The following is a 24020-nucleotide window of genomic DNA, read 5'->3' as shown; positions in this document are numbered from 1 at the left end:
ACAAAAGTGTTGTAGTAGCAATATTACTGTGTAAAGATATTAAGCAACTCAACAAAGAGCCCTTATTTATACATCAGCCTCACCACCACCATCAACAGCCTTGTCTGTTGTGTCACTACAAGGATGGCCTATTTTGCTTTTGTATTCACACAATTTGTGCTGAGAGTAGCACTTTCATGCAAAAAAATGACTCATTTTATTCAAAACACGACATCACATGCTTTGCCCTGGGCTCTCCTGAACTTAGTTGTGCCTGAACTCTTTCATTTAGATTTACTTGGATTACTATTAACTATTTTCCCCTTCTTTTAAACACTTTTATGCAGGCCAGTGAAGCATTGGAGGCTCTTGCACTAGGGCTACTGGGGCAAAGACCTGCCAAGGAAAAGGTCAAGCAATTTTTAAAAACATGTCCCCCCAAAATACCAAAGCCCACAGTATTATTGTCTCTCACACACTTTATACTTCCATTTCAACTTAGAGAAGCTCCTGGAAACATTTCTATTAATCTCCTGTGTTCTGGCCAATCATCTGTATGCTATGGTTACCAGACGTCCCCGTTTCCCAGGGACAGTCCCCGGATTTAAAAATCTGTCCCCGGAATGTCCCCGGGTTTCATTTAATGTCCCCGGATTTATATTTTAAGTGTTGTAGATTTATTAGTAGGGAATGAATGTTGTGTGGTTGGTTCAACGGCGCAAGACACATCATATGGGGACTTCTGGCGAGACAACATGGCGGGTGCCACAGCAGCGAGCAGCTCCTGAAGCTGCTGGTTTTCCACGGATCTGAGGGCAATGAAACAATCGTTGAGACGGCTAGAGCGCCGGTGGCGGATAACTCATTCTGAATCTGATCGGACACAGGTTAGAGCTCAACGTCGAGCCTACCAAGTGGCGATAGCGATGGCGAAGAAGAATTTCTTCACCGCCTCTATTGCATCTGCAGAAAACAGCAGCAGGAGACTTTTTCAGGTGGTTCACAATTTAGCGGAACCACCTGTAACATCGGGGCCCAGTACGGGCCACATATTCTCCTGCAATGATTTTGCAAAGTTTTTTGCAGATAAAATCGCTCAGATTCGGGAAGAAGTAGACTCCACCGTGGGAGCAGGGCCAGGGCGGGAGAGTGCTAGAGTTCTGTCTAGTCAAGTTGAGTGGGATCAATTCCAATCTGTTACCTCCGAGGATGTGGACAGGCTGCTTGGACGAGTGAAACCAACCACCTGTCTCCTGGATCCTTGCCCATCCTGGCTTATAAAAGCTAGCCGGGAAGGACTGGGCGATGGGCTTCGTGGGGTGGTGAATGCTTCCCTCCGTGAGGGAGCCTTCCCAGACCCACTGAAAGAGGCGGTTATTAAACTGCTTCTTAAAAAACCATCTTTAGATGCGGCCACAATGGCCAACTATCGCCCAGTCTCAAATCTTCCATTCTTGGGCAAGGTGATAGAGCGAGCGGTTGCCGAACAACTCCAGGCACGCCTGGAAGAAGCCTGGAAGAAGCGGACCATTTGGATCCCTTCCAGTCGGGATTCAGGCCTCATCATGGGACTGAAACTGCCTTGGTCGCACTGGTTGATGATCTCCGGCGGGCTAGGGACAAAGGTGAGAGCTGTTTCCTAGTTCTGCTGGATCTCTCAGCGGCGTTTGATACCATCGACCATAACATCCTTCTGGACCGTCTTGAGGGGCTGGGAGCTGGGGGCACTGTCCTACAGTGGTTCCGCTCCTTCCTCCTGGGCCGTGTTCAGAAAGTGGTGGTGGGGGATGAGTGTTCAGACCCCTGGGCTCTCACTTATGGGGTGCCTCAGGGTTCTGTCCTCTCCCCCATGCTTTTCAACATCTACATGCAGCCGCTGGGAGAGATCATCAGGAGGTTTGGGCTGGGTGTTCATCAGTATGCAGATGATACCCAGCTCTACCTCTCTTTTAAATCAGAACCAGTGAGGGCAGTGAAGGTCCTGTGTGAGTGTCTGGAGGCGGTTGGAGGATGGATGGCGGCTAACAGATTGAGGTTGAATCCTGGCAAGACAGAAGTACTGTTTCTGGGGGACAGGAGGTGGGCAGGTGTGGAGGATTCCCTGGTCCTGAATGGGGTAACTGTGCCCCTGAAGGACCAGGTGCGCAGCCTGGGAGTCATTTTGGACTCACAGCTGTCCATGGAGGCACAGGTCAAATCTGTGTCCAGGGCAGCTGTTTACCAGCTCCATCTGGTACGTAGGCTGAGACCCTATCTGCCTGCGGACTGTCTCGCCAGAGTGGTGCATGCTCTGGTTATCTCCCACTTGGACTACTGCAATGCACTCTATGTGGGGCTACCTTTGAAGGTGACTCGGAAACTACAACTAATCCAGAATGCGGCAGCTAGACTGGTGACTGGGAGCAGCCGCCGAGACCATATAACACCGGTCTTGAAAGACCTACATTGGCTCCCAGTATGTTTCCGAGCACAATTCAAAGTGTTGGTGCTGACCTTTAAAGCCCTAAACGGCCTCGGTCCAGTATACCTGAAGGAGCGTCTCCACCCCCATCATTCTGCCCGGACGCTGAGGTCCAGCGCCGAGGGCCTTCTGGCGGTTCCCTCATTGCGAGAAGCAAAGCTACAGGGAACCAGGCAGAGGGCCTTCTCGGTAGTGGCGCCCACCCTGTGGAACGCCCTTCCAGCAGATGTCAAAGCAATAAACAACTACCTGACATTCAGAAGACATCTTAAGGCAGCCATGTTCAGGGAAGTTTTTAACGTGTGATTTTACTGTATTTTTGGTTTTTATGGAAGCCGCCCAGAGTGGCTGGGGAGGCCCAGCCAGATGGGCGGGGTATAAATAATAAATTATTATTATTATTATTATTATTATTATTATTATTATTATTATTATACCAGGCTGGCTTTGGGCTGCTGATACTGCCACTGCCACCTCCACTACTGAAGGGGAACTGGGGACGCCTGGCGCGTCAACAGGAGGAACTGTTGACACACACACCCTGCGACCCAAACTGAGCCAGGAGCGAGAGTGCCCGCCACCCAGCCGACTGCCCAGCGGCACTCTGGGGCCAGGAAAAACCCTGGAGCTGATGCAGGGAGAAGGAGGACAGAAGAAGGAGAAGGAAGAGAGAGAAAGAGGAAGGAGAAAGAAAGAGGAGAGCCCTGAGGTAGGAGAGCACTAGGAGGGCAAGGACAAGTGGCTGAGCCCGGGGCGACCCGAGCCTGCTCCACAGTGGCTAGCCCTCCAAGACAGCAGGCTGAGGCCCAGAGGAAGGCCGCGCAACAGAGGAGACCACAGAAGAGAAGATATTACTTCTTAATTTTTGAAAAAAATATTTTAATAACTTTTTTCTGAAGAAGAAGAAGAAGAAGAAGAAGAAGAAGAAGAAGAAGAAGAAGAAGAAGAAGAAGAAGTGGTGTCCCCGGATTCTTTGAAAAAAATCTGGTAAGCTTACTGTATGCACCACTAGCCAATCCCAACCCAAAAATATTGCTATGGCTAAGTGTTCCCACTTACGTTTCTCTGGACAGAAAAAAAAACCCTGAGAATGTTACTAGGACTGCCAGCTACTTAGCTCCAGTTGAGCAAGTTCCCATTCCTTCAACCTGTGGCAGCCCCACAGACTTCTGATAGATAGCCAGTCAGGCTCATAATCTGTTTTGAGCATGCTCAGAGCTGTCTCCTTGAAGCCCACATCTCCTCACAGCTTTTAGGTTATTCTAGGAAGTTTTTGAGTAGCTTCGCCATTTTTGGTTTGCTTAGTATATGTTTCCTGAGAGAGAGAGAGAGAGAGAGAGAGAGAGCACAGTAATACACAGAGTGTGATCCTCTTTCTGCAATAAATATCTTTTTTAAAAAAACAACAACCATTTTGCATTTATTTTTGTGGATTGGGGTATATAGTGAACAATGGCTTGTGTATGTGTTGCAATAAACTTTGTATTAATTATGCCCCTGCAGTCACTCATTAAATCTGCAATACCTGCTGGGCAGGGCAGGTTGATTTGAGCCATGTGCAATTCTGCAGTACTTTATGTTATTTATTTAATTTTTATACCCCACTCTTGCTCCCAAAGGGCCCCAGTGCAGCAGAGTATTCTCCAGAGTGTTTCCAGAAAAGATGTGTGGATCTGCTTCCAGCCAACCCCTCCTCTAGCTTCCAATCAGAATATCTTGAACGCTGAAAAGAGGGAGATGTTGCTGCTATTGTTTCTTACTTGCTTTCTTGTGAGTTTGTCATTGAATTTCTAAAACGATAAGTCTGGGCTCTGTGCCTGTCTGAATGTCACACTGAGTGACACTGCATCCTTCCCCAAACTTGGAAGATACTCTTCCTAATCTCAGACATAACAGGCTGATTATGATTACTCACTGGTGTGATGCACTCTGCACATGAGCAGAAATCATTCGTTCAGATTTTTCAGGACTGAGCCATGCATTGCAAATGTGTTCTGCTGCGCTCTGATGTGCCCTGGCTCAAATTAAGCAATCATTTTTGTCTGTTGGTTGGAATACTTTGTTCTTTCAATTTAGAGAAAAGGTGTTTTGAATAATGAAAAGTTAAACTGATTTTTTGAGAGAGCTGCATACAACAGGAAGCAAGCGTTTCTCACATTTAAAAAGTTGTGTATTTGTTTAGTTTCTTTGGCAATGGATGTGTAAGTCTAATCAATGCATGAATTAAAAAACTTGAGTCATGTGATATGACTTAATTTCTAAGTAGCAGGTATGGAGTTAATCTCATCCGCTACAGGAGAGGGACTGTGAACAATATCATGGGACAGGTATTTCTAGGAACAAAGTGGGATGCTCCATGTTGTTTATGTACAGTAATCTTGTTATATTTAGAGTACCAAAATGTGGTTTTTTGTATGTTAATATGTTTGCTATTGTTTTGCTGTGTTATAATGAAATTGTTATGATATTATAGTTTTGCTATGTCATTATGAAATTGTTATTATGCTATTGCTCTGTTGTGTTATTATGGAATTGTTTTTGTCGTGTTTGTTTGAAATGCCTTCCTTTTTCCTAGTGTAAGCGACTTTGAGCATGATTTTTGTGTGTGGAAAAGTGGCATACAAATTGAATGAATGAATGAATGAATGAATGAATGAATGAATGAAGTTCTCCCCCTGTTCATAGATATGCAGAGAATAATTGGGTTGGAGTGAGCAGTCAATGGCACTCTGCACATCTGTAATGGCAGACTTTCCTAAAGAAGTGCTGTACAAGTCCTATTGCAGTAGTGTCCAAACTTTTTTCAGAGAGGGCCAGATTTAATGAAGTGAAGGGCCGTGAAATGAACTGCCACAGGAGCCAGATTAAAAAGACTGACAGGCCGGATTAGGCCCCTGAAAGGGACTGGACATTCCTGTCCTATTGTGATGAAAAGGGCAAGGTTTAAATTGTAGATCCAAATTGCAGACCCAAAATGTTATCAGCCATCACTGCTGTGAGGTCCCCCACCCCAGAACTACACAAATCCAATCCCATTTTTTAAAACGTGGGGTCTTTGAACCCCTTTTGGCTTCCTCAGGTATTCTTCAGACGTTTTTGGCTGATGAGGAAACCTGTACTTTAGATGAAATCTGGCATTTAAGAACCCCTTCCCACCACAAGCTTAATTAGATCGAAGTCCTTTTACAGCTGGTAGGATAAGCTGTGATAAAATATTATTACAATTGTTGTTTTTGAGTGCAGGGCAGGTCCCATAATGTGCTTGCTCCTCTTGCGTACAAGGGGAGATGAAAAAGAAATATCTTCCTGCTCTGTCCTATATGGCTACCCTCAAAGCCTTGTCAGCCACTCACTGCATTGTTTCAGGGCTCTGTGTTGCTGTAGTGGAGTTGATCAAGATCAACAACCTACTATTTGGCAACTTTTTAAAGGCATGGACAATAATGGTGGAGAGAGTAGTAACAAGGGCAAGCTTTTCTGCTTCCCAAGGTAGGTAAAAGCAGCGCAAGAAACAAAGTGTGCCCTGTCCTCCTATCAACAGCTGCTGTTCCCCCTCAGAATTACCTTGTTATTCTCACAACAATATTGTGCTACTGCAGTTTAGGTGGAGCGATTGTAACAGGTCCAAGGGTCATCCAATGAGCTTCAAACACCAAGTGGGGATTTCAACCTGGTTCTCCCCAGCTCTGTGACCCTCCGGGTGCGGTTGGACTACAACTCCCATCAGTCCCAGCCAGCATGGCCAGTGGCTGAAAATGAGGAGGAAAGCAATTGAGCAACATCAGTGGGGCCAATAGTTTCCCACCCTTGTTCCAACTACTACAGCACAATGTCTCTCCAATTAATTTTGGATGTTCATTTACCAGTTGATTCATGGGGATGTTTTCGGTCAGGAAACACGGCCCTGCAGATGCTGCATCTTCCAATTATTGCAGAAAAGATGGATTGCGGGTTTTTTGTCAGTTTTATGCAGTCCTGAATAATTTAGTTGCCCCTCATCATTGTGTACAAAGTGCAAGATCATTCCCTGCCCCTCATTTCTTTAGAGGATGGGATGCATTTTTTAAAAAAAACAAGTCTTCCCAAAGCTATTGCACCAATCACCTGAAATATTGGTAGTAAAAACAGTTCCGGAAACATGAATCCTTCTCACTAAGGGTTATGCTCTCTATCAGCCATTTATTTCAGTCCAGAGCTTCTAGTAATTTGTCCCATTCCGCCCTCCCAAAAAGAAAAAAGTACTATTGTCCCTTGCTTGCTTTTTATTACAAGGGAGATTTTGCTTTCTCCAAACCTTCCTAGGCTTTCTCTCACCTGCCTGCCTCCACCCCTCTCTTTGTATGTCTCTTCTTTCTCTCCCCTCCACACATTCCTTTCTAAGACAGAAAGCAAGGACAGGTCACTTGCCTTTTTAAACATGCATTTGGAAGAAATGTTCTGATACACACACACGCGCACACGCACGGACAAAAGACAAAAACACAAAGGGACATTTTTAATTAGAAGCATTTTGTTGTGGTGAGGGTTTTCCCCCGCCATTATTATTATTATTCTCCTAGGTTTTTAACTTTAGAGAGAGGCTCACAAATACCTCCTCTGGATTCATGCTGCCGGGCTGCTTTATTCTGCAGCAGGAAGGTTTTCAACATGCCGCACAATAGCTTTTGTTTCAGAAGTATAGGGCAACAAGAACCTTGTATGTCAGAGGTTTGTATTATATCCATAACGATAGATTTGGATGGTGGAACGGAGGTTGGGAGAAAAGTGTGAATGAGCGATTTCTCTATTGTACAGTTGGAGGCCTACCAGCAAACACCGGCACAAAAGAAAGCACATCCTTAAGAGCTGAAGCAGACTCAGGATAAATACCCATTTTGCACATAATGGTCCCTATGATTTAACCTTGCACAGCTGCTATGACACCTGCTTTTCAGAACCATTGTTGAAGAACAAGCTGTGCATTGTCTGCTGTATACATACCGAGCCATGCAAGTTAACATTTCTCTCTTTTTAGTTACTTTTGTTCCTACTCTCTCTCTTTTTTAAAGGCAGAAGCTTTATATGAATGAATAGATTCAAACAAACCTGCAGCCTTGATTGCTACCGTGTTGGCTCCTCTTTTAGCTGTTCTGACACACCGTCGCTGGTGGCACAGGAGGCACAGAAGACATGTGCGAAGGGTGAAGGGAAATGGACTGCTCCGTGGGCTGTTGTCAGGAGAGGTTGTGGAGGCAGGGGGTCAAAGTCAGCTGTAGGCCGCTCACAAAGGTAAGCAGTGTAAGGTGAGGTACTTCCACAAAGTGAGACACTTCCACAGCTGTTGTTCAGGGCAGTGTCCTGTGGAATGTTCACATGCCTTTGCTAACAATAAAACACGCTGCTCTTTCGCCCCACAAAAATGGCAAGGTATTTTACTGAAGTCCTGGGATGGGATTCCAGAGTTCTCAGTTGCTCAGTTTCCTGGTGAGGAATTTGAGGTGCCGGTAATCAAGGCTTTTGATCCCTGTCATTCATTTTAAGTCTACAAAGTCTACAAGTCTATGACATCAGCAGCCCACACTGGAGGCTTCTAAACAATTGGCAACTGCCTGTCTGCATGCAACTGAGTGTGATGCCCCTCTCCCCCCCGCCCCCGCACTACCTCCAGTCCCCCACTCCTGGGGGAAAGTACAAAAATACACCTCCTTAGGAAACTTGGTTCTAAACCTGGGAACGTTGTTGTTGTTGTTTAATCGTTTAGTCGTGTCCGACTCTTTGTGACCCCATGGACCAGAGCACGCCAGGCACTCCTGTCTTCCTGGGAGCATTAGATTGCTTTTAAAGAGTGCATCTTAGGAGAGATGCATGCTAAAATGCTGCTTAATTTTCACAATGACTTTTCTTTTTAAAAAAAATCACAAACTGATGTGGAAAACCGAATTTAACACTGGAAAACTGAGAAATCAAAGCTGGCATGTTGTCCATCTTTGGCCAGTCAGCCAGAGGCAGATTTAGGGCAGCACAACCAGTTCCTCTGCACTGTGTGCAGCCTAGGAGGTGCCTCAACTATGACATAGTGAAATGAGCAGCACAAAATGTGAGAGGCGGATGGGGGCTCTTCCCCATAATCTCCACTGTCCCCCTTCTAGTTCTTTCCCCCCAAATCAATTTGTTCTTTCTGTGCTCCTTCCCCTAAATTTCTTTTTCTGGTGCCACCACTGTATGTTCACTATGTTCTCTCTATGAACACGTCTTCAGATTAAGCTCCAGTGACTTCTAGGATCTCACAGGACCATAAGAAGCCACCTTCTTCCAATGTATTGTCTACATTGACTGGCATTGGTTCTGTCCCAGTCGTACCCAGACTGGCCATGGGCTGAACATCCAAAGCATGTCCTCTACCATTGGGCTACGGCCCTTCCTTCCTACTCTCAAAACCCCAATTGTTTTTTCATTCGTATCTATCCTGTGAAACAGTAATTGTTCATTCCTTCAGTAATGTCAGCAGTAAAGTACTTCACTTTTGCATTATCTCTGTACTGCCAATTCAGTTTTCTTCCCCGCTGGGTTAGAAATGAAGACCGAACACACAAGTACAGTACTTTATTGTTGTTTGAAATGATTGCTGTTATAAGACAAAGGTGCATAAGAAGAAAGATTCTGGGTTTTTGTCCCGTATGGTATTTTGAAAGGCGGTCAAGGAAAAAGTAGCTTATATTCTGGAGGCTGTAAGTAGGTGTATCAAGGAGCTAGCCTCTTGCATATGACCTTGGGGCTTTTGGAAGGCATTGTTAAGAGCCAGAATGCTGGGGTGCAGCTGAAGTTAGAGGTAGGTTTGCCATACATCAGAAAATTTCTGACATGTTCTGGTTTTCGGGTGCAAAACCGGTGTCAGGGTGGGGGGAATCGGCAAAATGTCAGGCAACGTGATGGAAAAAGCAGTGGAAACAGCTCCAAAAGCTTAAAATCACTATTTGGGAGCTCAACAATTTTGGGGTCTTCCTAAAAAAAAGCTAAACAACTTTGCGGGTGTCAGGAATTTCATTTTTTTGAAATACTATATGGCAACCCTAGTTAGAGGTGGTGAGGTTATTGAGGTTAGAGATCATAACGTTAAAGCAATTGAGTCTGTGATGCAAACACCATAATGGAGAATGGCATGAGAACATCCCAGTACACCAACCCTAGTCTAGCTACTTGCTAATTTCCACTTTGATGGGTTGAAGTGTCCTACCCACCGGGGGTGGGGGGATCATGCAATTTTGTTCATTTCATGATAATTTTGCAATTTTCATTAACAAACTCCTAGATGTTATCAAATGTCTCTGGCAGTTAAAACTATGATGGTTTTAATAATCAATGGCTGCAGAGCATTAAAAAAAAATCCAAGGGCTTAAGACTTATTGCTTCCATTTTCTCAGCTTTCTTAAGAAAGAAGGGGTGTTGCAGAAAATGGTCAAATTTATCATTTATAGCAAAATATTAATGTAGCAGCAGGAGAGTTGATGTGGCCATCTATCTATAAGCATTCAGGCTTCAAAGAAAGCATAAACATGAAATTAATGGTTTGTCTACTGTAAGGGACAAATAAATGCAAATTCAGCCTCATTAATATCAAGTGGGTGACTTCTTGGTTTATGGGGTTTGGATTGATTTTGTCAAAGACCAATAGATTTATTAAAAAATGTCTTTTAAATTTAGCATCCATATACCCATTAGTTGAAAGAAATAAAATTCTCAGCAATTGCTCCCACTTCTCCTCCTCTGCTCCCCCCCTTCCTTAGATGTTGTTTTACTTAAATAAAGTTCATGCATTAGAGCTCACTTTCATGCTGAAATATGTCTCTTATAGGAGCTGCTATAAACGTCAGCATTTTCCACAGCATTAGTTTATGGGCCAAGTGAATTTTAATGGCATCGTAATCTCACTGCAATCAATTGTGGTGCAAGGGGGGAGAGCACTGGGAGTGTCCATTAAACACAGCTTTGCATCACTTTTAATGTTCAGAGTTCTCACCAGTTTGGGAGGCAGTGAGATGGCAGGAAGGTCTCTCTCTCTCTCTCTCTCTCTCTCTCTCTCTCTCTCTCTCCTTTCAGATCCATTGCCCTGGCTAAACAACCCAGTTTAAGTTTATTCTCCCAACTTTTAAAAAAAGGGTTTTAAACAAATTTGTAAATGAAATAGCCTTGCCAAGTTATCACGTTTCAGAAGAAGAGCAGCAATGGATTCCTTACTACTGTGTTTTCAGCCAGGTGCCATAATCATTCCACAGGTTTTCAGCCTGGAGGTTGGACCAATCAAGATTGTAGGGTGGCTACTGGCCAGATGAAGAAAGAAGGACATGGTTTCTGCACCTAAATAGTTGTGTAGAAAAGGGGATTTCAGTAGATGTAGCTTGCATGACCAACTACACCTGCTGAAAGTTCCTCTTGTACATAACTGTTAAAAGTGTTTTCCTTTTTACCTGAGCACCCTAATCAAAGAACTGTTACCAGAAAAGCTAGTCACTATGGCAAGGTGCAATACTACTGCTTGGTTTTCTAACTTGCTTAAGGCTATTTGTTATGCTGTTATCTTCCAAAGGGATGCGGGTGGTGCTGTGGGTAAAACCTCAGCGCCTAGGACTTGCCGATCGCATGGTCAGCGGTTCAAATCCCCACGGCAGGGTGAGCTCCTGTCGTTCGGTCCCAGCTCCTGCCCACCTAGCAGTTCGAAAGCACCCTTAAGTGCAAGTAGATAAATAGGTACCACTTTATAGCGGGAAGGTAAACGGCGTTCCGTGTGCTGCTCTGGTGCCGGTTCGCCAGAGCAGCTTCGTCACGCTGGCCACGTGACCCGGAAGTGTCTTCGGACAGCGCTGGCTCCTGGCCTCTAGAGTGAGATGAGCGCACAACCCTAGAGTCTGTCAAGACTGGCCCGTACGGGCAGGGGTACCTTTACCTTTACCTTTATCTTCCAAAAGTTGTTCCAGCCAGGCAGTATTAGAGTGCTGTTAGCTGCCTGTTCCTCTCATCTATGGTAACACTAAATAGAAAGTGGTGGGAATACTCTCCTTGAAAAGCTGGATAGGGTTTGAAACTGGCCATGCTAGGTGTGCCACTTGTACTAGCATGAAATGCTCAGAAGATGTCAAGAATTAATGCCCATCACTTGCAAGCTTCAAGATGCAGATATTTGTTACTGATGGACCTTTGCATTTGGGCTGATTGTCATTCGGGTTTCAACCACCCTTTCTGCAACAAATTTGGGGGAGGTGCCAAAGGGTCTAGCCATGCTGGACATGGAATATCTACCTGATATTATGGTCCTGCTAGAAAAAGAGGAAGATGATGGAGAAGAATAGGGAGCCATTCCCAATACCACCTGGGAAACTCACAGAAGATCAAGCAAAGCCCAGAAACACTAGATGGGTGCTAATAAACCTGATATTTCCTTGGCTCCTGGTTGCTCTCTGTTTAACTTTGCATTGCTAAAATTATTTTGTATCTTACTTTATGTTTGTTTATTACTGAAAATATAATATAAAGAAATTACAAAAAAGAGAATTATCATATTTTAAAGTTCAAGCATTCTATATTAAAAAAAATTGAACATTTGCTTGATCTTCATTTTGTAATAAATTCTACTTTGTGAGTACCCTCCAAGCTCTACAGTCTCTTTATCAAATAGCAAAGGGGAAAACTGCTAGTATTTCAGTGTTAAATCTGTGACCTTGGAAAGCTTAGATTTTCCTTCTAAAAGAAGTTCAGCATTGCTGACAAAGGATCTACCTTTGTCGCTATTCTACCTCATGTAGCCTGAAAACCCATTTTTCACCAGGAAGAAAGACCACAGATAAAACACAATAAAAGTTATTGTGATGAATTTATACATCTGTTGAGAGTTCCCCACAATACAGCAATGTGAAAAATCTATCCCCTCATATTTCTTATTACCTAAAAGTTCAAACTACTAAAATGCCTTTTTATCCATGGAATCATAGAATTGTAGAGTTGGGTCACCCAGTCCTGCAATGCAAGAATCCCTACACATTTTCCAACCCTCAGGAATTTCTCTCCATACAACCTCAACCACATCAAAAAGACAGCAGGGCCACACATACAACCTGTACACACCATCATGCCCTGCACCAGTCCCACGCCCAGCACTGCCCATATGTCATCATCTGAATGGAAGAGGCCTACTGAAAACAAGAAGGCCATCTCCATAAACCTAAACTCTATTCCAACTCCCCTGGGCAACCTATATGCATGTCCCCCCTACAGTTCTTTTCCCAACAGGTTGACAGCCTTGGAGAAGGAGCTGTGTTGTGTGGGGCAGTGGGGCAGGGTGAGTGTCTGTGGCCCCACTGTCTCTCTCCACATGACTGGAGAGAAATCCCTAGAGAGGGCTTTTATTACTAGCTATTCTGTCAGAACTAGAGAGAGCTGTGGACACTTAATCCAGCCTACATAGACTTCAGGTCTTCAGCCTGTTCATAACAAGACAAACCTCAAATAAATAACCAAAGAACTATGAGAAGAGTGTTACCACCCAGATTGTTAATTTGACACCGGTGCTTTTGATCTGCTCTTTGAATGACAAACAAGGGGTAAATGTGCTTCCTTTTCATCTTCACTCCTACATTTTAAAGGCCCTCAATAATGTTCCCACCAACCAGATAATTTTCATTTGCAACTCTAATTAATCTGTGAATAAATATGCTTTGAGAGGAGGATAGATTTAAATGAGGGCTGTCTTTCCACCTTTAATCTACACACTCTATTCCTCTTGAGAGAAAATAGCTCTCTGCTTGTTCTGTCTTTCCTGAAGTTCGCACATTTCTCTCTCTCTCTCTCTCTCTTGTCTCTGTCTTCCTCCCTCCCTATCCCTTTCTTATTATCATAAAATAATGGCTTTAGTAGGTGAATAAAAGGTTAGGCAAGTTTTACAAAAATGGGCGCCTATTCACCCTTGCTACCTTTAATCTACTGCATTCTCCTTCTAATGAGTGCAAATTACCTCAGCTATTTGACAGAGTCTTTATACTGTACAATACTGCCTGGCAAGCCATTCCCAGAAGAGCGTTTTTATATTATTAGTATGAGTATTATCTTTAATCTTTTGTCGTGTGAAAAATGAGGACAACATGAAGCTCGACACAAAGCAGAAAGCAGCAGAGATGAACCATGTTGGCCTCAGGATATATATATAATGGAATGATTTGCCCTCAAGGACCAATCCAGCAGAAAGTTTGACATGTAAGCCCAGCACACGCAAGTGAGGTAAACTTGAATAAATTATAAAATGGCAAGAGGGGTCAAGTTGGAAATCTGCCCTGGTTCAAAATCAGGCTATTTCTGAAGCAGTGGATTTGAGGAAACTGAAGATGAATACAATATATATAATATGAAAGTGACCCAGTTCTGTATTTGGTAATAGTGCTCTGCTTCCATGGGGTTTGTGTAAAATTTGTGTTTTGTGATGGTACTTACTGGTACAGAGTACAATCACCTTTGTTTGGTTGCTCATGAGATCCATTTTGTGCTGCCACCCACATCAGTATCAAGATATCAGAACCAGCACCTCACTTTTTTAACTGCAACAACAAAACAACAACAACAAAGCAATGTGGAAGAGTCAAGGCAAAGCAGATTCACACATGCATGTTCATCACTTGAGGATGTGGGACAGCCTTTGAAGATGGTTCGGAAACATCAGCTGGTACAGAATTTGGCAGCCAGGTTGCTCACCAGGGCAAGCCAGTTTAAGCAGATAGCCCCAATCCTGGCCCATCTGCACTGGCTGCCAATTAGTTTCCAGACCTAATCCAAAGTGCTGGTTTTGACCTATAAAGCCTTAAACAGCTTAGGAACACAATACCTCAAGGACCACCTCTCCCCATATGAACTGACCCGGACCTTGTGATCATCATCTGAGGTCCTTCTTCATATGCCTCCTCTGTGAGAGGTCGGAAGCGCAGCAACACCAGAACAGGCCTTTTCTGCAGTGGCTGCCCATTTGTGGAATGCTCTTCCCAGAGAGGCTAGCCTGGAGCCTTCGTTGCATATCTAGGGCCTTCTAAACTGGTGTGTGTATGTGTATGTGTGTCATTAATGTATGCATTTTTGTGTTTTTATATTGTAAACCACCCTGCGATCTTTGAAGGAAGGGTGGTATAGAAATTTTTATTAATGAATTAATAATTTCTCACAAAGTCCCAATCTGTGGAAGATTTAAAATGGCATCTTAAAGCCTCCTGCAGGTAAATTTTTGAGTAGTGCAGCCCACTGAGACAGTGCTCAATGCTCACTTTGCTGAGGGCTCCAGAAAACCTGGAGCTTGCCCTTTGTCTGAATATAAAAATAAGAGAGAGAGAGTTGTGACAATTATGTCCTCACACCATGTCCATGGGGAACCTCTGGCCTGCAGGTTTAACTAGGCCTGCCAGACCTCTTGATTTGGCCCACACGGCCATTTTGGACAAGCTATGACAACCCAGTACATCTTAAACACCATGCACAGGAAGTTTAAGCTGTGACTGCAAGGGAAGAATTAGGGGTGGACTCCAAGGCTTAGATTCTTCCTTTGCAGCCACATCTTGAATTTGGCAGTTTTGGTACTTTTTCTGTTATCCGGCCTTTGACTGGAATTGGATCCACTTGGGAATGATCAGGAGCTCGCAAGTGGATCTGATCCATGTCAAAGGCAGGGCAACAGAAAATGTGCCAAATTCACAAAGCGGTGAATTCAGGACGCAGTTCCAAAGGCAAAATCAGGAATGGACTCAAATACTTAAGTGTGCACTCCTCATTCTTCCTTTGCAACCATGGCTTGAGGTTTCTCATGCCTAGTGTCATATGACATTAGGTGAGCGGCAGGTGAGCAGCCCTGCCTCCCTGTCAATGTGGCCGGCAGAAGGTTGGACACCTTTGGGTGCAGCTCCAACCCTCAGCTGGAAAACATTCCCTGTCCCTGTCATATACTTTATGAGCAACAAACCCAGGTACAATGGTGTCTAAGTGATACATTTATTTATCACTGCCCATATGCAACTTGTGTTCGTATTTGCATATGACACAATCCAACTTTCTCCTTTTGGCTAAATGAGGCTATATGCCAAGCCACTCTGATCATTCTTCTCTAATAACAAGTTGCTTCGGGCTCTTGCTTTATCCATTATATTATACACCTTCCATTTTCAAAATTTGCCACTTATTATTCTTTGCTCCAAGAATGTCTCATATTCAGAGCTGGCTTTGTTTCATTCTTATTATACACAACATCTATGTTCAAGGTTGCCAGTTATTTCATTATTCAGGCAGGCACTTCCCCCCCATCCTTTTATCTTTTCAAAATAGCCTCAGTTCAAGGTCTTATATTCTTTGTTTCCCCCCTGCCCAAGTTTTGCCATTTCTTTTTCTTAGAAAAACATTTTCCCTTGCTTCACATTCATGTAGAATTGCCATTCAATTCTCTTCCTCAGAGCACCTATCCACAAGGAACGCAGGGCAGCCTCAACGTCCATCCTTTGCTTCTGGTATTTGAAAAGAAACAAAGCTCCTTTTTTCACCCTTTTTGGAGTTGTTAGCAATTTACTGAGTTACAAAACAGATGACAAAACAGTCTTCCAATTAGTGAATTCTTTGTGAAGAATTTAGTCAATGTTAAGAGCAAAGCTCTGCCCGACAGCATGGAAGGTAACAAAAGGAACTGAGAATTTGGACCCCATATATAGCACTGAAAAGTCCCAATGAATGCAACAATCTTGTTGGGTGGGCAGAATATGCCACTCTAGCTTCTCAACAGGCAGGTTACTGTTGCATACTGGAAGCTAGAGGGTGAGGCACCAGGGAGGTCAGTGCAGTGCAAATGTAGAAGCCTTCCTGCCAGTGTGTTTGCACTGTGCTGACTTCCCCACAGCCTTACCCCTCCTAGTAAGCAAAAGAATCCCACCTGCTAGGGAGGCAAGGGAGTGGCTCTGCCCCACCCAGTGAGCCTCATCTGGCAACATGGCTTACTCCTAGGTAAGTGGGAATTTCAGCCTGATTGGATTTTTATATATCAATTTCTTTGCTCATGTGACCCTAACTGACATTTAAGATTTGCATGATCAGAGACCCTGCTCCTGCACAGAGAATGATAATAGTTATAGAATACTTTCCCCAGAGATATTCAGCTGGTACCTTCCTACCTTTGGGGAGCCAGGCTAAGATAATTTTATTCTCTTAAGCTTCTAATGGATAACTGACTAATCTGACTGTTTTTGTGTTCTGTGATTTTTAATATATATATATATATATATATTATAGTTGCAATGTAAATATTAATTTTTGAATTTTCTCTTCTATGTGTTAACCATCTTCCAAGAATTAAATCTTGTGTGAAGTTGTATTAATTATAGATGTAAAAAGAAGTAGTAGAGGAAATAATCTATGTATCTTCTCAAACAAGGCAAAACCTTTAAAATCTTGTATGGCAAATTAGATGAGTATGTGCAGACACATCCCTTCCTAATTTCAAATCAGTTGACTACAGGCATAGGCAAACTTGGCCCTCTAGATGCTTTAGGACTACAACTCCCATGATCCCTAGCTAACAGGAGCAGCAGTCAGGGATGATGGGAATTGTAGTCCCAAAACATCTGGAGGACTGAGTTTGCCTATGCCTGGTCTAATATCTGCCTAACCTTTCTATATTTTGTTTATTTAGATTTATGTTATTGGAGACATGCAGTATTTGGATCACAATAAATTTGGATAAATAGGATTTTCTATTGACAAGGGTCAATCCTATTAAATAGGATTTTCTATTGACAAGAGTTTACTGACATAGAACTACACAAGTGTCACATTAAACTCAGGTGACTAAGGGCTTCACTCTCCCCAACAGCAAAGGACTTGAATTTTGTTTGTGTGCCTCCACCTCCCTAAGAGATGGAAGACTTGGAGTGGAAAGTATAGGACACTGCAAGTCTCACCAGCTCCATCCTTGTCACCTGTATGTTCAGGAGAACATCTTCAAAGAGATTGAGCTAGCAGACCACACAACAATAGAGGTGGAGACAATGTGTGTTATACCAGCCTCCCATTGATAAGTTGGTTTTATTCATGAAAAGCACCCTGGGAAACCTACTTATTCTGGCTCTGGAAGGGAGCCATATTCAACTAAGTTAGGCTCAGAGTAGACCCACTGAAATTAATTGCACCTAAGCTAGTCACGCCCATTAATTTCAATGGGTTGTATCCCATGCTGCACCAGTGGGGTTCTGCTGACACAAGGGGACTTCCATTTCCTCTCCTCTAAATATGCCCCTCCAAATCTTCTCTGGAGGATCCCACAACCTCCCACACCTGATTTTGAGGGTGTGCAAGGGGCTGGGGAGGACAGGAAAGAAAGTTCTGTTGCAGACATGGATGTCTATTGTGCCAGCGGAGCTGCAGTGTTGGTTATGGCCCAAGGGATCTGCTCTGAGTAGGACTAGTGTTGTGTTTGAATGCTCCACTTTTTAACTTACTGTTAAAACATCCCTGCATGTAGAATATTAGATGTGAGGGAGAAGGGCTCTAGGCTAAGCTTCTGCCTCTGACAGGTTAGTTTTCTATGTTCAGGGATCTTTTGGGAGAGGGCAGCGTGCTGCCTTTGCATTGTGGGGGCCTCATCTACAAGTGGTGCATATGGTTCTCTACTGCTTGTGAGAACTTTGGCCTTTGGATATCAAATAGGTGAAGCAGCTAATGAGGATTCTGTTGCATATGGTGAAATCTTGTTGAAACATCACAGAAAATGATACCAATTTCCAGCGTAAGCCTAACATAAGCCCTATGGTAGTAAGGGCAAAAAATGACACAAAATTCACAATTGTGCTCTGTATATATCTCTACCCATACATTGTTTTATATGACCAAGAAGAGAATATAGCCAATAACTCTTTCAGGCTGAGACGGCATGTTAGAACCTTGTTCTTTGTTTGAATTTAAGTCCAATATTGTGGAGATTATGCCTCATCCACTTGTTTATGATGGCCCTCATTGCTCTTGCACCCGAATTGGAGTGCTGCCACAGGGAATGTGGCTTGTTTTATTTTTAATCTTTTCTTCCTTTCTCCACCCACCCCCACCCCTTTTAATTTCTGTTTGCCAGGTTTGGTCGTAGCACAAGGACATAGGGAAAGACATTCTTTCAATTCTTTGGGCATTGTGGCCGACTGAAATGGAAAGCAAGACAAAGCCGCAGAAGAAAAGCTTATTATGGGCAGCCTAGTTGGAAGAAAATGAATCACCTAAGCAGATAGATTTCAATGATCTCGGGCAAGCTATGTTCTTTCTTCTGCATCTAATTGTTCAAGAAAATGTTTAGCTACTGCATAATGTGATCCATAATGGAAGTTATATGAAATAACTAAAAAACGTTTATTCAAGGGTCTGCTTCTGAAAGTATAGCCATAATGCACTTCTTCCACGGGTTTAATAGAATTTCCTCTGATGGAAATTGGATGGATAATAAATTCTCCTAACATGCATTTTAAAAAATGAAATGTATGTTACCTAGAAGGGTTCCCTACTCATTTAGCAGAGGCACAGCTGTAGAGTAAGCAGAAATAGGAAGAAGCTAGCAATTTTTAAGCTAGGCTCCTGGTTAGATTTCTTCCCATAATTTTCAATGTATTATTCGTTATACTAGTTTTGCTAAAATGCAAATCATGTCCCTGGGATCCAGAAATAATACACTGTGGTCTAGACTCAACTAACAGATACTGTCCATGACTTACCTGCACCACTGTCAATCCTATCAATGGTGTAATGGCAAATTCTATGCATGGAATAAGCAGATTATCACTGATGATATCAAAGTCATCCTTGTGTCAAACTTTTAACCATCTATAAAAGATCAAAACATAAACATTATGCTCTGCTATTACAAATGCTTTAAGTAGTGGGAACTAGAGTACTTAAGCATCGTAATCTACACAATAGTCAACAGAAATCAACAATAACACTCGTTTTGATATGCAGGTTTGCTTGCATTTTGTGTGTGTGTGAAAAACTATTCATAGTAAAATAAAGGCTGGTTGTGAAAATATATTTTAATGACAAAAGGAAAGAAAGAATATAAAGCAAGTGCACTCTGCATTGCTTTTCTGTCCTATTACCTCTAGGTTATGTGCTCTCCATTCATAAATGCAGTATCGATGGAGCCAAGGAAGGAAAGAGTGTGATTGTGGAGGTAGAGAAGGCAAATCAGTAGCCCTGTTCAGTTCACAATTTAATCCTCTCTTATAGGTGTTTTGCAAAGGAGAAGGCTCCATTGAAAGAATGTTACACATCACTGCATGGTGTGTCATTGGACCTAACATGGATGCTCCAGGGACACCATCCCTGACTGCTGCATCACAATAAGAATGCCTATGTAGACATCTGTGATTTTTGTTATCTCGTGTTACACTGAAGGAACAAGGAACCTGTGACACTCCAGATGGACTCCAACTCCTATTAGCTCCCACCAGTGTGGTCCAACAACATATGGAGGGCCAAAGGTTCCACACCCAACTGAGTTTAGGAATGCATGGATTCCTATCTCTGGGGCACATACATGTTTCCTAAGCACCACTTTATGGAGCGTTTCTGCTCTGACTATTTTTCAGTTCAGTTCTCCCTACAAGTTTTATGGGGCAATTGCTATGCACGCTATCAAGGGCAGATGATTAAACTTGCCCTTTAGAAGCACTTTAGAATAAAGTCCTATTGACCTAGTCACATAAGACGAATGGTTGGCTTGATATCTGAGGGGCAGAGAGACCCCACCAGTGCTGACTTGCATATACATAGTTAATTAAATAAGTGCAAATTTGGAGCCAGATGAGGCGAGCTGATAGAAAGCAAGGAGGAAAGACAAAGAGAGAAACAATAAAAATGTCAATTTAAGGTCTGCCATGTAGAATCTGCACAGCTCCTTAGTTGATCAATCTCCATTAATTTTCAGTAACCAGGTACTTGCACATTTGTTCCCACTTGTAGCATTGATCAATGTTTCTCCATCCCTGGGTGCTGTTTACATGTGCCTTTTTTTTTCTTTTTTTTTGCATTGTGAACATACGCAACACACACTCACCAAAGCAGGCCTCTGCTTGCCATTCAATGGTGCTCTTTTTGTAAGAACTATAGAAACCATTTGAAGGCAAAGTGGTGATTATGGCCTTTGTTTTCCCCCATCTTGTTTCCCTGGAACCTTGGCTTGGCCATTCACTGTCAGCTTCTCCTCAGGTTGCTTCCTCCATTATCTCTTCCCCCGCCTCCCTTCAGAAGGTCAGTTAGAAATGAAGCTTCTATTATCTGCAATCTGCCACCAGCTCTAAGCTGGATCCCCTTCTATGCACTGAGGCCTAGTCAAGCATGAAGGAAAATAATTTTGCCCAATCTCTTTGCTCTAACGCACACCGTCCTTCTTGCTATCTTCCCCACAACTCCCCACCAATCTAAAGGGGGAAAGGCCCATTCCACAATGAAAGCACAACAAGATAAAAATCTGTTAGGTGCTGCTCTAAATGTGATTCCAGCTTTCAATACACCTCCTTTCAAATATCACCATAACCACTGTTTATCCTATTTCTGGGTGTGTGTGTTTTTAAGACTCAAACCTGTTAGTTGATGATTACCCATGTTCAATATAATTGCAATGGGTATAGGAAAGAGGACTTGATTAATTTCTCCCCATGCATTATGCATTGCTTTACTACTCCCCCTTTCTCTGAAGCTTTATTATGTATATTTCTTGAATATTGTCACCTGTCCTCTGATTTCTGGGAAAGCTTTCTCCAATAAGTATCCGTTTAAAAAAAAAAAAAAAAGCTTGATCCTTAATCCGCTGTGAGCACATGAGGGCTTGTTTGTACCAGGAAATAAATGTTCAGAAGATGGGAGAACAAGTATCTATATATTATGAAATGAATATAGTGGTGGCAGCATTTTTTGAAGTAGACCAAACTAAGTTGAATTGCTTGCACACTGGGGAAAAAGGCAGAAACAGAGCTTCGGAAGTTCATTTTTAAAAGGAAGTGGTTTCAATTTCAACATGTCCCAAAAAAGGGATCTAATTCCAGTTCATGTTTTGTCCCTTTACAAAATGAGCTAGTTTGGTTCACCTTCCATTCCCAGTTCAGGTTAATCTAAATGAGCCTCAGCAGAAAACAAAAAAACCTGTCAGCATTCAGAATGTTACAATTTTCAGTGTTAAAGTATAAAACACACTGAAGAAAACATAAAAATCCACACAGCTGAATGTGAGGTGTTTGATTCCTTTACTCCAACAATTATGATCTTTAAGCTTAAAGGCCCAAGGGTCTAAAGAACAACAAAAAATGGGGGAAAATGAACTAGAAATCATTAAAACTTCTACCCAAAATCAAACTTGATTCATCTTCAAGGCACCTGGCAATTATAGGAAGCATACCTCAGATATTTCTGAACTACTTCAGTGAATTTAGTTAAACCAAACAAGTTCACTCCAAGCACTGAACAAAAGTGACAAAAAGAATTGCTGTTTAAGTGAAGAGTTGTAATGCAATATGGTACCCTTTGGGCTTTTAAACACTCCAGAATTAATACGGAACTACTGTTGACGGGCTGCTCAACAGTGAATGAACTATCTCAGAAGGTGGTGGACTCTCCTTCAATGGAGGTTTTTAAACAGAGTTGGGGTGGCCATCTTTAGCTGTAACTCCTGCATTCCAGGGAGTAGGACTAGATAACCCTCAAGATCCCTTCCAGCTCTACAATTCTTCGATTCTATGGGATGAAATGCCAAAGCTGGAAGGCAAAAGCGGTGATCTACTCCACACTCTTTCCAGCAGAGCTTCCAAACTGAAGAAGCAACTGAGTCTTCATTTTTAGAATGATACACTGTTTCATGACCTCTTTTAAACAGTTGTAGCACAACAAATATATATATATGGGGGGAGCAGAGATGGAGCAAATAATTTTCTACATGGCTAAGTTGTGCCCCTCATGTTAAGATCTCAAGGGGGGGCGAGGATAACAGCACATGTCAGGCATGTCCAAAATCCAGTATATGTATATGAACATGCCCAGAAGATACACATAAAATCTGTATTGAATGAGTTGCATCTTCAGCATTTATTAACAGAATTAGAACAGATATCATTTAATCTATGTAGGGTAAGATGCCACTGATTCTCGAGGGAGGGGGGGGTTGAATTCTATTCTAAAGTGGTACCGATCAGTCTAATTGGCACTTTATTAATCACACATGACCATGCCTTCTCTGAAATATGTTGGCTAAGATCTATGCCCCATTTCTTTTTAAAAGCAAAGGGTGGATTATTTTGCTTATTTAGTCAGGCAGTTTCATACTGCCTAATCAGCCATGCCCTCTGCATGGTTTACAATACAAATCAAGAAAATACAAATACGATCAACAGTACTAAAACAATTGATGTATACGAACAATGCCAGCATAAAATTCTCCAATAAAACAGCTTAAAACCATTAAGCAGCATTTTCAAAGCAAGACAAAATCATTCTGAGAACTAAATGCTGGAGAAGCCAACATGATGCCCTCCAGATGTTGAACTACAACTGCCATCATCTCTGACCACCCATATTGGCTGGGGCTGATGGGATTTGAAGTCCAATAACATATGGAGGGCATCAACATGTTAGCTATCCCTAACTTAAAACCATGGAATTTAAGAAGCCCAGAAGAGGAGAAAAAAGTCTTCACCTGGGCTGTTTTGCATTGGTGCCAGGGAGAACGTTCCATAACTGGTGATGTGTGACCATAAAAAAGGCTCTCTTCTAAGTAACCAACCATCTCACCTCCTTACATGGGGGAACCTGGAGAATTGCTTCTGGTGGAGATCTCAAAATCCAGGAACGATTCAACAGGAGGATCTACACTTTACTAACACATACGGTAATTTGTATTTTGATAATTATTGTGTATGTGCTGCTTTTATTTTAGTCTGTAAACTGCAGGACGGCTACCTTCATGTGCCACTTGGCCACAAAGCTCACTGGATCACTTTGCGCCAGTTACTGTCTCTCAGCATTGCCTTCCTCACCGGGTTGTTGTAAGGAAAGAGTATGAGGGGGTCATGTGCACTGTCTGAACCACTCTGAGGAAGATCAGGATTAAAATGGAGTAAATTAAGTAAAATATTTAACCCCTAACTAAAGAAGGCTGGGGACACTTTGTCCATTGTGTTCTCCACACTATCTCTGCATAGGATACTTTATATATATTGTAATGTAAAAAGAGATGGTGTAACCAATGGTATCAAATAGTATGGGAAACAGTCTTATTAGAAAAACTAACCAAGAAACTGAAACTGACACGGGGACAAATAGAAGAAGACGCCTTCACCCTGGTATATTTACCCTTTATCACATACACAACCCAACAAGACAACAAGAACTCGCCAACAGCGTATAAATCAATCTGGCTACCGTGATCCAAAAACACCCACCCACACACCCCACTCACACATAAAAACAAATTTCACTACAGTCAATCAAAGACAACCAGCCACACCCTAGGCCACCCCAACCACTCTCACCACCAAAGAAAAAGAACAAACAAATAGTAAAGAGAACCCACACAAGT

This window comes from Podarcis gaigeae (genome assembly GCF_964106915.1).
Source record: "Podarcis gaigeae genome assembly, chromosome: 5".
Taxonomy (NCBI): Eukaryota; Metazoa; Chordata; class Lepidosauria; order Squamata; family Lacertidae; genus Podarcis; species Podarcis gaigeae.
Note: the sequence above shows the minus strand (reverse complement) of the source record.